The sequence below is a fragment of the Paroedura picta genome, chromosome 2 (assembly GCF_049243985.1).
Source record: "Paroedura picta isolate Pp20150507F chromosome 2, Ppicta_v3.0, whole genome shotgun sequence".
Taxonomy (NCBI): Eukaryota; Metazoa; Chordata; class Lepidosauria; order Squamata; family Gekkonidae; genus Paroedura; species Paroedura picta.
This window is the reverse complement of record NC_135370.1, coordinates 124,045,374-124,058,961: the sequence shown is the minus strand read 5'-3', so window position 1 is coordinate 124,058,961 and position 13,588 is coordinate 124,045,374. Positions and strand designations below refer to the sequence as shown.

Here is a 13,588-nt window from a genome sequence, read left to right as displayed (position 1 = left end):
CACACAGGGGAGCATTTGGCCTCATCTGCTCCGGATTTGTGTTCCTTGCATGGGAGCTGGGGCAGTGAAGTTCCCAGCGCATAAACGGTCATACAGAGCAGTGCCCTTTGGAGAAAATGGCTGCTTTAAAAAATGGACTCCGTGGCATGACAACTCACATAAGTCCTTCGCTGCTCCCAAACCCACCCTTCCCATCGTGTACCCCCAATGTCTCCAGGAATTTCCCAACTCTGCCAACCCTAGGCAGGAAGGATCAAAATGTGCACTAACAGCAGAGAGTTACTGTTCACATTGTATGATTTCCACTTGGAATAGCCCCAACTTTAAAGGTGATAACAACGTGATAAAGGTAAAGGTATCCCCTGTGCAAGCACCGAGTCATGTCTGACCCTTGGGGTGACGCCCTCTAGCGTTTTCATGGCAGACTCAATATGGGGTGGTTTGCCAGTGCCTTCCCCAATGTGATAATAATACATAAAACCTACATGTGCCTTTTTTTTTAAAAGCTGCCAGAGGGCAGAGTATGAAAGTAAGAGAGACCCCCACTGGGGGTAGTGCTATTACCGTCGAAGCAGTTTGTTTCTGCAAGTGAATTGTCCTGTGATCAGTTGTTATTCAGGTGGGACAATGCATTACATCACTTCATACTTCAGATGGTTAGATCCTAGCTTTCAGTTTTACTAAATATTTTTAAAACTCCACACAAAAATGAACACAGCAGGGAAAAATATTCTCCCCACAAACCTTTTTTTGCTGTGCTTATTTTTTGTTTGCAGGGCATTGTTAGAATGGGAGCATTCCAAAATGTGATACTTCATGCAGTGACAAGTAGTGTAGCCTGTTTTCCTGTCTCATTCTCCTGCATGAACAAGGTTTGAGCTAGAATTCTCACACATGCTATTTTTAGTACATGTAAGTTTTACGCTGAAAATCAAACATGATTCCCTTACCTGCAGTCTTAGCAGTAGGCAACCCAATTCTTGCACCAGACAATGGTATGTCAGCTCCTTTTGTTCTGTACACAGGACAGGTGCTCTGCTCAAGAGACTGTAGCAAGGCCTGGAGCTGTTGCTAGCAGCACCAGTGTGGGTTCAGCTTGCTGCCTGAGCATCTGGTTAAGAGCAACTTGCGTTTCTCCCTCCTCATTTTGTTTGCCTGCACACCAACATCTTTGTAGCAGTAGACATCAGGTTATTTGCACTGGTTCAGCAAGAGCTACATCTTATGAATCTGTTGATTATGTGGCTCATTTCCTTCAAATTATCCATGCAGGTCAAATCTTTTCCAGTAGTTAAACATGTAATTTTTCAATAATCTTTTGGGCATTTGGGGAAACAGTGGGAGGGATTCTGAAGTTCAGGCTCTGCTGGTGGGCTCCTAGGTTTTAGCAACTGTGTGAGACAGCATCTTGGACTGGATGGGCCTTTAGCCTGATCCAACATAGTTTCTCTTACATTCTTATGACCAGGACTACCTTGATCTTAAGATAATAGGGATACTCTACAGACAACAAGTCTGTTAACAGATCAACATGGTGCCAGCCCTCAGGGTCAGAGAACACTTCTCTCAGACCTTCACTATCCAGTCTGCCCATTAAGAGACAGACACTAGGGGAATGGATTCAGGTAGGTAGCCATGTTGGTCTGAAGCAAAACAACAAAGGTTGAGTCCCATGGTGCCTTTAAGACCAACAAAGTTGTATTCAATGTACATTTTGTCAGATACATTGAAACAAGACTTTCAAGGCTTACATTATAGTGTGGGGTTTTAGATTTCCTATGATTTCCTATGATAGCTGAATTTGAATTATCTAACATATCTCTGTAGTGACTTTCAGCCTAAACTTAAAGGAGGTTCCTAACTGAGGAGGTGTAAATGTAACTAACGAAGAATTTATTCTACTAATTAATGAAGACTCCATTTTATTATTTCTGGTATTAACAATGTACACTTATATAACTTAATAACCTTAGCAACCCATAAACATATATTTGTTTCTCTTCTTTCCATACAAAAAAAAAGAAAGAAAGAAAGAAAGAAACAAGACTTTCTCAACCAACAAATAGGTAGAGCAAGGATGGGGAGGGGAGTTAGTTGAAAGGAGGGCTAATTAGAGTCAAGATGCATAAGCATCTGAGCAACAAGTACAGTTAAAATTTAATTAAAGCACTTGGTAAGACCTGTGAATAGAAGCAAATTAGCGTACAGATAAATAATTAACAGATGAGAATTAAGATTATGTCCAGTGATACCTTTAAGATGAACAAAATTTAATTCTGAACTGAGTGATTTTATTTATCTATTGAATTCCTGTACTGCCCTCCCATAAGGCTCAGGGCAGTTTACATAAAACATCATGAATATACATAGAAATCTAGTGACAGTATCATAACAGTGGTTCCAAAACTGAACATAATAAATTATAACAAAATGCTAGATTCACAGTGTGACAACAACTCCCAACTTTTAACATATATAGTGAGATAACAACTCAGTATCTGTTAGTCCCTGGGGGTTTCACTGACCTGAGTGTTGTAATAACTTGTAATCTCTACCTTGTTTGCTCCTATATGCAGTGGTTGAGGAAATTCTGCTCAGCACCCTGAGCCCCAGGAGGGTGATAAATACCTGAGGGATCACCTCTCCATCTACACCCCTCAAAGAGTCATGCACTCTACCACCTCCAACCTCCTGGTGATCCCTGGTCCCAAAGAAGCCTGCTTGACCCAAACCAGGGCCAGAGCTTTCTCCATTCTGGCCCCCACCTGGTGGAATGAGCTCCCGGAGGAGATCAGGGCCCTGACAGAACCTGAACAGTTCTGCAGGGCCTGCAAAAGGGAGCTCTTCTGCCAGGCATTTGGTTGAGAGCCAGTTTGGTGTAGTGGTTAGGAGTGCGGACTTCTAATCTGGCATGCCGGGTTCGATTCTGCGCTCCCCCACATGCATCCAGCTGGGTGACCTTGGGCTCACCACAGCACTGATAAAAGTGTTCTGACCGGGCAGTGATATCAGCGCTCTCTCAGCCTCACCCACCTCACAGGGTGTCTGTTGTGGGGAGAGGAAAGGGAAGGCGACTGTAAGCCGCTTTGAGCCTCCTTCGGGTAGGGAAAAGCGGCATATAAGAACCAACTCTTCTTCTTCTTCTTCTTCTTCTTGAGGTCAACCTAAACCATTGCTTCCAACTGGCCCCCAAGCCCCCCCTACTACGATTGCTATGAATCTGCCTAACCCGCTGGTTAGAGTTGAGCTGAGGCTCCTTACAGTTTCCACCATTCCTTAATGTTGTTATGTTAATGTTAATGTTATTGTTGTTATTCACCTTGTTGTTCTATATGTTACCTGTATCATTTTCTTGTTTCATGTAAACCGCCCTGAGCCTTCGGGGAGAGCAGTAGATAAATATAATAAATAAATAAATAACTATCTGAAGACACGTGTGTGCACATAAAAGCTTGTACCCAGAATAAAAATTTGTTGGTCTTAAAGGTGCATCTGGACTCAAACTTTGTTCAGCAATCTCCTGTTCCAGTGACACTTCTGGTATATTACACAGCTTGCTTTCATCAACAAAGTTCTGGGTTCAAATTCCAGTTTACAATCTGGTGGGGTTCAGACTACCCCTTACTACCTCGATCCACCAGTTTCCAGGCCTAGGTTTCTGCACGGGGTTTCTTAATTGTAGCCTCTGGCCACCACTCTCTTATCACAGGGTTAGACTTCGAGGAAGGTAGGACCAAGGGAACACTTCTCTCTTGGCCATAAATGTCACTGCCCCATTCCAAGGAATAACACAATCCTTGTTACAAAGGATTCTCAGGCCTTGCTAGTTTCCTGCCCTCACCTAGCTGTTCACCTCTCTGCCTTTTATTCTCCTTCCTCCTGCCACTTGCACATCTTGGATCTCTTGACCTACACTTTGCTCCCAAGAGAGTTCCTCTTTGCTCCCAAGAAAGAGATGAATACTCCCAAGGCAGTTTTCACACAAAGACTCATTTAAAGCAAACGTAAGTTTTACCAGAAGATGTGCACTCCATGGCACAGATGATCTGAGTACAGAACTCATTCATAGGATCCAAGTCTTTGCTGAGGACTGCATGAAAACTGGGTAAGGGGGGGGACTACAAAATGGCAATGTTTTAGAGTAGGAGGTATTTCAGACATTTTTTTTGTTTGCTTGCTTATTTTTCAAGTTAATATTTCCACAACAGGGAGTTGTCAGCCTTTATAAAAATTTCTTTTTTAAAATACAAATCACTTCCTCTCTTGTAAAAAAAATGAAGCAAGCACAGAGAAATTGGAAACTCACATCAATGATCTCCTCTAATGTTACGAGCACCTCCCAACAGGTGTCTGTGGAACATAGTGACATTGTATCCTGCTCACTAACACAATGGAAGTGACTGCTGGGGAATAATGCATGTTTAAAGTGACCAAATAATGTATTTTGAAGGCTGGCAACATGAGATGTCCTTACAACAGAAGTACTTCCTCAAAGGAATATTTCTGGATACACTACCAAAAAAACCTCTCTGTGGAACTAGCACAGTGACATTCTATAATGTGTGTTATGATGCATTTAAATAGTCTGGTCTGGATATTTGCCTGTAAATGTTTCTGAAATGTCCTTCATTGTGTGCTCATAAATTGAAAGCACTATGAAAGAAAATCTAATTACATTCAGTCACTTAAGTGTTGAACATAAATACAATAATAAATAACAAAAGCATTAAAACCAATTCTCACCAAATCTACCCAGTATTGGGACCATCTAGAACAGTGGTTCTCAACCCTCCTAATGCCACAACCCTTTAATACAGTTCCTCATGGTTGTGGTGACCCCCAACCATAAAATTATGCAAGTGTTCTTTCACAGAAATTAAAACTGAACAACGGCGTGAAGATCCATTGTTCATTATTGCATATAAATTGGTTCTGGGGTTTCTCAGTTCATTTCTGCCTCTTGTCCCACCATGCTGATCTCGCACTTTCCCACTGCTCCAGACAGACGAACGCTCTATCACGATCTACCCCACACAGCTGTTGTGTAGATGGTGCCCCCCTGCCAAGCTGCTTGTCCTTCTGTGACCCCTGAGAAAGGGCTATTCGACCCCCAAAGGGGTCCCAACGCCCAGGTTGAGAACCATTTATCTAGAAGAAGAAGTGACCACCAGAATCTTTAATAAGGGGTCAGGCTGAACCCCTGAAAGTGCAATGCTCTCTTTGGGTTATATGTAAAGACCACTCAGCTAAGACCAGGCCTGGGATGCCCACACTGGGTGCTGGCTCACCTGTCAGCTCCTCTTCTAGTACTGTCAGTGAAGGGACAGGAGAAGGTAACGGGTAAGCTGACACCTTTATTGGATGCTGCTGGGAAGGTTCGAGATGAGTCATCCCTACAGTATTAACCTATAGCATTCCAGAGGCTAGTCAGACTGGTTTGTTCCTGGGGTATTTTGACTTCTCCGAACACCAGTGTCTGTTTCTGTGATTAGATCAAAATGTTTCCATGTACAACTATATATATTTGCAGAAACAAAACAAATCCCACTCAAATCTGGACACCAATGATCAGCCAATTAGGATTCTACCAGTACTGGGTCAGTCATATAAATCTGCACATACACACTGGAAAAAATAGATTAAAGTGGGTAGCTGTGTTGGTCTGAAGTAGCACAACTTATCCAAGGTCTGAGCTTTCCTTAGACTTGCACTTGAAAGCTCATGCCTTGAATAAATCTTTGTTGATCTTAAAGGTGCTATAGTAGTGATCCCCAACTTGTGGGTTGCAGACCACATGTGGTCCGTTGACTAATTAGAGGTGCGCCGCGAAGGAAGCCTTCCCCCCTCCCTCGGTCCTTTACAACACACTTCGGGTGTCATTGTCTCTCATCACTCCCAGATGGGACTATCTCGTTGCAGAGAAGCAAGCTCAGGGTTCCCATTGATTTGTCATTGTCATGAGTTAAAATTTCCATTAAAATAAAATGTTCCTTATGTTCATTGTTGTGGCGTGTCTGTATCTTATTTTGAAGGGATGTTTAAACATTACCATAGCAATCAGAGAGTGTTAGGGCAGTGGGTGAGAGTAGAGGAGTAAACTACCCCCCCCCCCACCGGGCCTCAGTAAAATTGTCAAGCGTTGAGTGGTCCCTGGTGATAAAAAGGTTGGGGACCACTGTGCTATAGGACTCTAACTTTGTTGTACACTGGAAAAAAATATCCACCAACCACTTCTATCTCTGTACTTAATGCCAATTAAGAGAATTGTTTTTTAACCCCTCCCATTTCATTATGTGCCTTAAAACAATCAGCAGTCACTAAGAATTCGTTTGGGTATTAAAAATATTTTTAATTTATTTTATTTAGTTATTTATTTATTTATCATACTTATATACCGCCCTCCCCGGAGGCTCAGGGCGGTTTACATCATAACAGAGAACAATACATAAAACAGTCTGTAACATGTATAACTGATAACTAATAATTGTAACCAAAATAACAGCACAATATAACGGTATAACAATATAGTACTACAAACAGGTCCAGGGCTTATTGATGGGATTCTGAGGGGGGTGGTTTATTTATTGAATTCTGAGGGGGGGGGTGGGGGGGGAGCAGGGGCCCTTGGTCGCTGTTGATTATGTCTGGTCTCAGCCAAATGCCTGGTGGAGGAGCTCCTTTTTGCAGGCCCTGCGGAACTGTTTAAGCTCCGTCAGGGCCCTGATCTCTTCTGGGAGCTCGTTCCACCAGGTAGGGGCCAGAACAGAGAATGCTCTGGCCCTGGTCGAGACCAGACGGACTTCTTTAGGGCCAGGGATCCTTAGCTGGTTGGTGGTAGTAGAGCGCAGAGCTCTTTTGGGGGCATAGGCGGGGAGGCGGTCCCTCAGGTACACTGGGCCCTGACCGCGTATGGCCTTGAAGGTAATAACCAGAACCTTTAGTCTGATCCGGAATTCAACTGGTAACCATTGCAGCTGGTGGAGAATAGGCCGGATATGAGACCTCCACGGTGTTGCTGTGAGGATCCTGGCTGCTGCATTTTGAACCAGTTGTAGTTTCCGGGTCAGGGCTGAGGGCAGGCCTGCGTAGAGCGAGTTACAAAAGTCCAGTCTAGAGGTGACCGTCGCATGGATCACTGTGGCTAGATGTTCCGGGGCCAGGTAGGGCGCTAGTAGTTTGGCTTGGCGGAGATGGTAAAATGCCAGCCGCGCTACCTTTGTGATCTGGGCCTCCATTGTGAGGGAGGCGTCCAGAATCACGCCTAGGTTCCTGGCGGAGTAAGCCGTAGAGAGCTGCACGCCATCCAGGGTAGGCAGGCGCGCTTCCTCACATGGCCCCTTCCTACCCAGCCACAGGACCTCCGTCTTTGAAGGATTGAGCTTCAGACGACTCTGCTTGAGCCATCTCGTCACTGCTTCCAGGCAGCTGGCTAATGCTTCTGGGGGAGAGTCAGGGCGGCCATCCATCAGGAGGAAGAGCTGGGTGTCATCTGCATATTGGTGGCAACCCAGCTCAAACTTCCGTACCAGTTGTGCGAGAGGGCGCATGAAGATGTTAAATAGGATAGGAGAGAGGACCGCTCCTTGTGGGACTCCACAAGTAAGTTGCCGGCGGTCTGATGTTTTCTCTCCTATTGCAACCCTCTGTCCACGATCCTGAAGGAAGGAGATCAGCCATTGAAGGGCTGTCCCTTGTATTCCAGCATCGATGAGGCGGCGAGCTAGAAGCTCGTGATCGACTGTGTCGAACGCCACTGAGAGGTCTAATAATATCAGCAGTGCCGACCCGCCTCGGTCCAACTGGCGACGGAGGTCGTCCGTCAGGGCGACTAGCGTTGTCTCTACCCCATGGCCAGGCCGGAAGCCAGACTGGGATGGGTCTAGGACCGAAGCTTCTTCCAGGTACTCCGTCAGTTGGTTTGCGACTGCCCTTTCTATCGTCTTGCCCAGAAATGCTAGGTGCGAGACGGGCCTGTAGTTGTTAGGCTCTTGTGGATTTAGAGATGTTTTTTTCAACAGTGGACGTACCACGGCCTCTTTCAAACCCTCCGGGAATTCTCCTGTTGTGAGAGATAGGTTGATTATCTCCCGGAGGGGGCCCTTTATTCTTATGCCGGCTGTTTTTAAGAGCCAGGATGGGCAAGGGTCTAGTGGGCATGTAGTTGGTCTTGTTGTCGCTAGTATCCTGTCCACTTCGGCCAGCGTGAGTCGTCTGAAGTTACTCATAGTTTTCTCCAAAGACGGCCAAGGGGCCTCTAGTTCACTTTTTGTATCTAAGGTTGGAGGGAGGTCGTGGCGGAGTGTCGAGATTTTGTCTGCAAAATGGCTCGCAAATGCCTCACAGCTGATGTCCAATTGGCTACTGTTTTGTTGCCCTTCAATCAGGGCAGTGAGGGATCGAACTACCTTAAACAATTGAGCTGGGCGTGAGTCTGCAGATGCGATGGTAGCCGAGTAAAAATTGCGTTTTACTGACTTCACCGCCATCTCATAGGCTTTCATCTGCATTCTATAAGATGTTCTCGAGGCTTCGTCACGAGTCTTCCTCCAAACTCGCTCTAGCCGTCTCAGTTCCCGTTTCTTGTCGCGAAGCTCCTCGGTGTACCAGGGAGCTCGCTTGAGACGGAGCCGGAGAGGGCGTCGGGGAGCTATCTCATCAATGGCAGTCAGCAGTCTGTCATGCCAGTCACTGACCAGGCCATTGAGAGAAGTGCCGGGAGGCATTGGTTCCCGCAGAGCGTTCAGGAATCCTATTGGATCCATAAGTCTCCGCGGGCGAGCTAAAATTTGCTCGGCGCCCAACTGAGGAGGTGGTGGAAGCCTTAGCCGAGCCTTTAGAGCATAGTGGTCTGACCATGGCACGGCTGTTGTTGTGACCAGATCCACATCCAAACCTACGCCGAAAATAAGGTCCAGGGTGTGGCCTGCTTGATGGGTGGGGCCAACAACAAATTGCGAGAGCCCCAGTGTTGCCATGGTTGACACTAGGTCCTGTCCAGTTCTAGAGGACAGTAGCTCAGCATGGACGTTAAAGTCCCCCAGGACTAGTAGACTGGAGAACTGTAGCGTCCAGGCCGCCACCGCCTCTAGCAGGGCAGGCAGGGCATCTGGTGGTGCAGTGGGCGCGCGGTATACTAACCAGATGGCCACGCTCTCGGTTGATCCCCATCCGAGGCCAACACATTCAATGCCTGGTATTGACGGCGCAGGGAGGGCTCTAAAGGAGAAAGCCTCTCGGGTTAGGATTGCCACCCCTCCTCCCCGCCCCGCTGTCCGGGACTGGTGGAGGACAGAGAACCCAGCAGGGGCTAGGTCTTTGAGGGCAACTGTCTCCCCTTCCCTGGTCCAGGTTTCTGTCAAGCACGCCAGGTCCGCTCTTTGCTCTACAAAGTAGTTTTGCAGCGTAGAGGTTTTGTTGTTTATTGACCTGGCGTTGCACAGCACCAGTGTCAGAGGCGGGTTGTTTACCTTTGCCTCCACCCTAGTGTCACGAGGGATGGGGCGGAGTCTGGAGGGGGCCTGAGTATGTTTGGTTTTCGGCCCCCTTGGTTTGATGTACCTCCGCCATCCGCTGTCCCTGCCTTTGCCCCTTATTATTGGGATCCCTGACCCTATCAAGGCCCCTGCTTTTCCTCCTTCTTCAGATTTGTTAGGCATTGTGAGCTCTATGGACACTGTTGGTTCAATTCTTGGTTCAGTGGTTTGGCTGGGGTTGATTGTTAAACCCCGGTTCTGTCTTTGTGTGTGTGAGTTTGTGTATCTGTGGGAGGTTGGCCCTGATCGCTAATTACAGCCTCTCAGGGCTTCCCAGTTCCACTTGTGTAGTTATGTGTTGGGTGTAGGATGTGTGTCGTTGTGGGAGCCTGGAGGGGTAGTCCCGATCGCCTATTGTGGCACCTCAGGGTTGCCCAATCCAGGGGTGTGTGGTGTATGAGTGATCTGTGTGTTATTTCATGTTGGGTTGGGACTGAGGTTTATGAATTGGGTGTGGTTCAGTTGGATGGTAGGGTTGTTTGGTAAGTGGGGGGCAAGTTATTGGGTTGGTTGGTAAGTTGGGCTAATTGGTTGATTGAGCTAATTTCCTCAGGCTGGGTTGGGTGTTCAATTGATGGTGATTGATTGTTTAATTGGTAGGATTGATTATTTGGGTGGTTTTGGGGTAGAATCAGTTGTTTGGGGTGGGGGTTAGTTATTTAATTGGTAGAATTAATTGTTTTGGGTGGGTTTGGGGTAGGTCAGTTGATGGTGTTTAATTGTGTTGGGTTTATTGTTTTGGCTGATTGGTGGGTGGATATGTTGATTTAATTTGGTATGGCTGGGTAGGGGGGTGGGGATAAGTCAGGTGTGGGTTGGTAGCTAGTGAAGGTTGGGCTATCTTTGAATCCCTCTTGATTCCTCCTCTTTTTTGATTTTGGAGTATTTCCTTTCTCCCTCTCCCCTCTCCTTTTCTTTATTTCAGTCCTTTCTCCTCTCACTTTCTCTTTCCCTTCCCGTTTTTCTCTTCTTTCCCCCTCCCCTCCCCTCCCCTCCCCCCTCCCCTTCCCCCCTCCCCTTTTCTTTATTTCAGTCCTTTCTCCTCTCACTTTCTCCTTCCCTTCCTGTTTTTTTTCCTTCTTTCCCCCCTCCCCTTCCCCCCTCCCCTTTTCTTTATTTCAGTCCTTTCTCCTCTCACTTTCTCCTTCCCTTCCTGTTTTTTTTCCTTCTTTCCGCCCTCCCCTTCTCCCCTCCCCCCTCCCCTTTTTCCCTTCTTTCCCCTTCAGAATACAGTTCTTCACATGCTCTGTTTGCAGAAATGATGTGGGGATTAAAAGAGCTTCCAATACAGACCCTGTGTTAGGAAAATAATATTGGATAGTTTTATCTTGGCAGGAAGGAAAGAGCAATCAGCAGTATCTGTTAAATCAGTGATATGGCAAATGAAAGAGAAGGAAAGCAATCAAGTCCAAGTATAGTAATTGCAGCCAGCACATTTGGCTGCATGCTGCAACTGATTAAATGGACCAACCAATCAATTAATTATTGCAGCTCTAATTCTCTGTGACTTGTTTTATAATGATTGATCCTTTGAATTAAAAGTCATACATGGCCACCATCCATCGATTACTTATTCTGAAGCAATCTAAGTGAAATTGTGGCACTGCTCTGGGTTAAGTGGTTCAATGCAGCCATTGTCCTCAAAGACCTAGGAATTAATCACATAGCAAACTTATTCACTAAAAGATAGCTGTCAAAAATGGCAACATTTGTATTACATCCTGCTCATAATCCCCAAAGTACTAGTTATTTCACAGCCTTGAGAAGACTGCTGCTACACAAAATGCTTTAGTTGAGGTGAATCATTTGCCCTTGAAAATTCAATATGCAAAATCTTTGCTTTTCAAAATGTGCAGTCTTCAGTCTACGTGAAAGTAAGTTTAACTTCATTCAATGGTGCATAGACTATGAGCTTTACAATTATATCAGAAACTAGAGGAAGAACTACTTTGAATTTCAAAGAGGACACCATAAAGATAAATGAGCTTTAAAATATTAGGAGGTAATAATACTAGAAGATACTGGAAAACATATTCTAATTAGCTCAGGGCCAAACACTGGTCAAGAGCACAAACCTCAGATGATGTAGATATCAGTTTTATTCCCTGACACTTCCATTTAAAAGTATTTTAGGAATCAGGTTTAAGAAAGACCACTCACTGCCTAGAATACTGCTGCCCAGCACAGGAAATAGTGAACTAAATGTGTAAGGTGGGCTTCATATATGCAAAGAAGTTTACCCAAAATAACCTACGGAGGATCCTTCATTGGATTACCAGGCATCTTGTGGTACCATAACGACTAACAAAATTTATTCCAGCATAATCTTTTTTAGAAATAATTTTATCTGGGAGATATAGTTGTATCCCTTTCCATGAAAGGATTTGTCTGTGTGGGATGGGTTTGCTTGATTCTATTTCCCATATAATCCTAGAACGTCCTCTCTTTGGTACTTCCTGTAGGAAATTTCTTTCAACCTTCCTAGGTTGACGAAGATCAGGTGTGCCAATTCGTTTTGAATGACACGAATGCTGATATTACGAAAGCGGTTGCCAAATTGCTTGCTAGTATTATTGTGACCAATTCTAATTCTTAATTGTCATCTGTTAATCCTTATAATATCTTGGTTTTATCAATCAATTTTTTATGCTATTCTAATTGTAAGAGTTGGTTAATTCTCTGTCATGACAATTTTATTAATTACTCTTAATAGGCTTAATTGTCAGTCATCTTAATTTCTAACCTATCTCCGATTTTACTTTGATCTCATAACCAATCTTATTTATTTATTTTTATGTATTTATTTATAGTATTTATATACCACCCTCCCCTGAGGCTCAGGGCAGTTTACATAGAATGTAGAAAACAGTACATGGAACTTTCGTGCTTTCCCCCATAATATGTAAATAATTACAACTATCTTTAACCGCTCCTCGCGGAGCGGAAGAAATAAAACAGTAAGGGCCCCGAGGGCGGGCCCTGTCCGGGATGAGGAAGGGTGCCGATTGGTCCCTTGCCGCTGGACTGATTAATTGGGAGGCGCGTAGCACCTCCCGATCTGCCTCTCCATGTTGGCCGCATCCAACCAGCCGCCGCCATTTTCTCACTCGCCCCCGACGTGGCAGCTTGCCTCCTGCCAGCCCGGCGATGAGGAGCCGGCGCCGGCCCCAGCCGCGAGCAGGCCACCTCGCCACTGACCCACGCGTATTCCTACCACCTGCGGCCGCGCACCCGCGGCCGAGCCGCCACCGCCTTCCCCTGCAGCCGTGGCCCCACTGCCACCCGCGGCAGTCCCGCCAGCAGCTTCGGCCACCCTGCCTCAGGGGATAACACCTCACCGCCGGCCCGGCCAGCCTCAAGCAGCTGCCGGCCTCCACCGCGCCAGAATCGGCAGAGCCGTCCCGACGCAGCAATGAGCACACCCAACACCTGCCCCACCGACGAGCACGCCCAACATAGTTTCCTCCCTACCCTGCAACGACTCAGGTAGGGCCCGCGCAGGGGGGAGACCTCGAGGAGGTGACAGTGGAGGGTCTCAGGCTGCACAACCACCCCACCCAACTCCATAGGCCCGCTAGCGCCCGCTGTATTTTAACAGCAGCGGGCTTAATTACTAGTAATAATAATATTACAATTAATAACTATAACAGAGGTAACGGACTATAACAGTACAAACAGGTCCAGGACAGAACGCATGAATAAATTTATGAGAGGAAGGGAGCAGGGGCCCTGTAGATGTTGCAAGTTTTTCTCGGTCTCAACCAAAGAGCTCCCTTTTGCAAGCCCTGCAAAACTGGTTTAGCTCCGTCAGGGCCCTAATTTCCTCCGGGAGCTCCTTCCACCAGGTAGGGGCCAGGACAGAGAAGGCTCTGGCCCTGGTTAAGGCCAGAAGGGCTTCTTCAGGGCCAGGGATCATTAACAGGTTGGCAGTGGTGGAACGTAAAGTTCTTTGAGGGGCAGAGGCAGGGAGGCAGTCCCTCAGGTACACTGGGCCCTATATATGGCGTTAAAGGTAATTACCAGAACTTTTACCCTGATCCAGAATTCAACTGGCA

The 13,588-nt window shown here is 46.3% G+C and overlaps 1 protein-coding gene across 2 annotated transcripts in view; it reads right to left on the bottom strand.

Moving 5' to 3' along the window:
* The window catches only part of DDB2 (damage specific DNA binding protein 2), a 53,846-nt gene that overhangs the window by 37,579 nt on the left and 2,679 nt on the right, over window positions 1-13,588 (bottom strand). Inside the window, exon 1 of one of the 2 annotated variants that reach the window (XM_077322382.1) lies at window positions 951-1,500. The exons of the other annotated variant lie outside the window; for it this stretch is intronic. The gene's annotated coding sequence lies outside the window, so the exon portion shown is untranslated. Of the gene's footprint in view, window positions 1-950; window positions 1,501-13,588 lie in introns of those variants that run through there. 2 annotated transcript variants of the gene reach the window in all.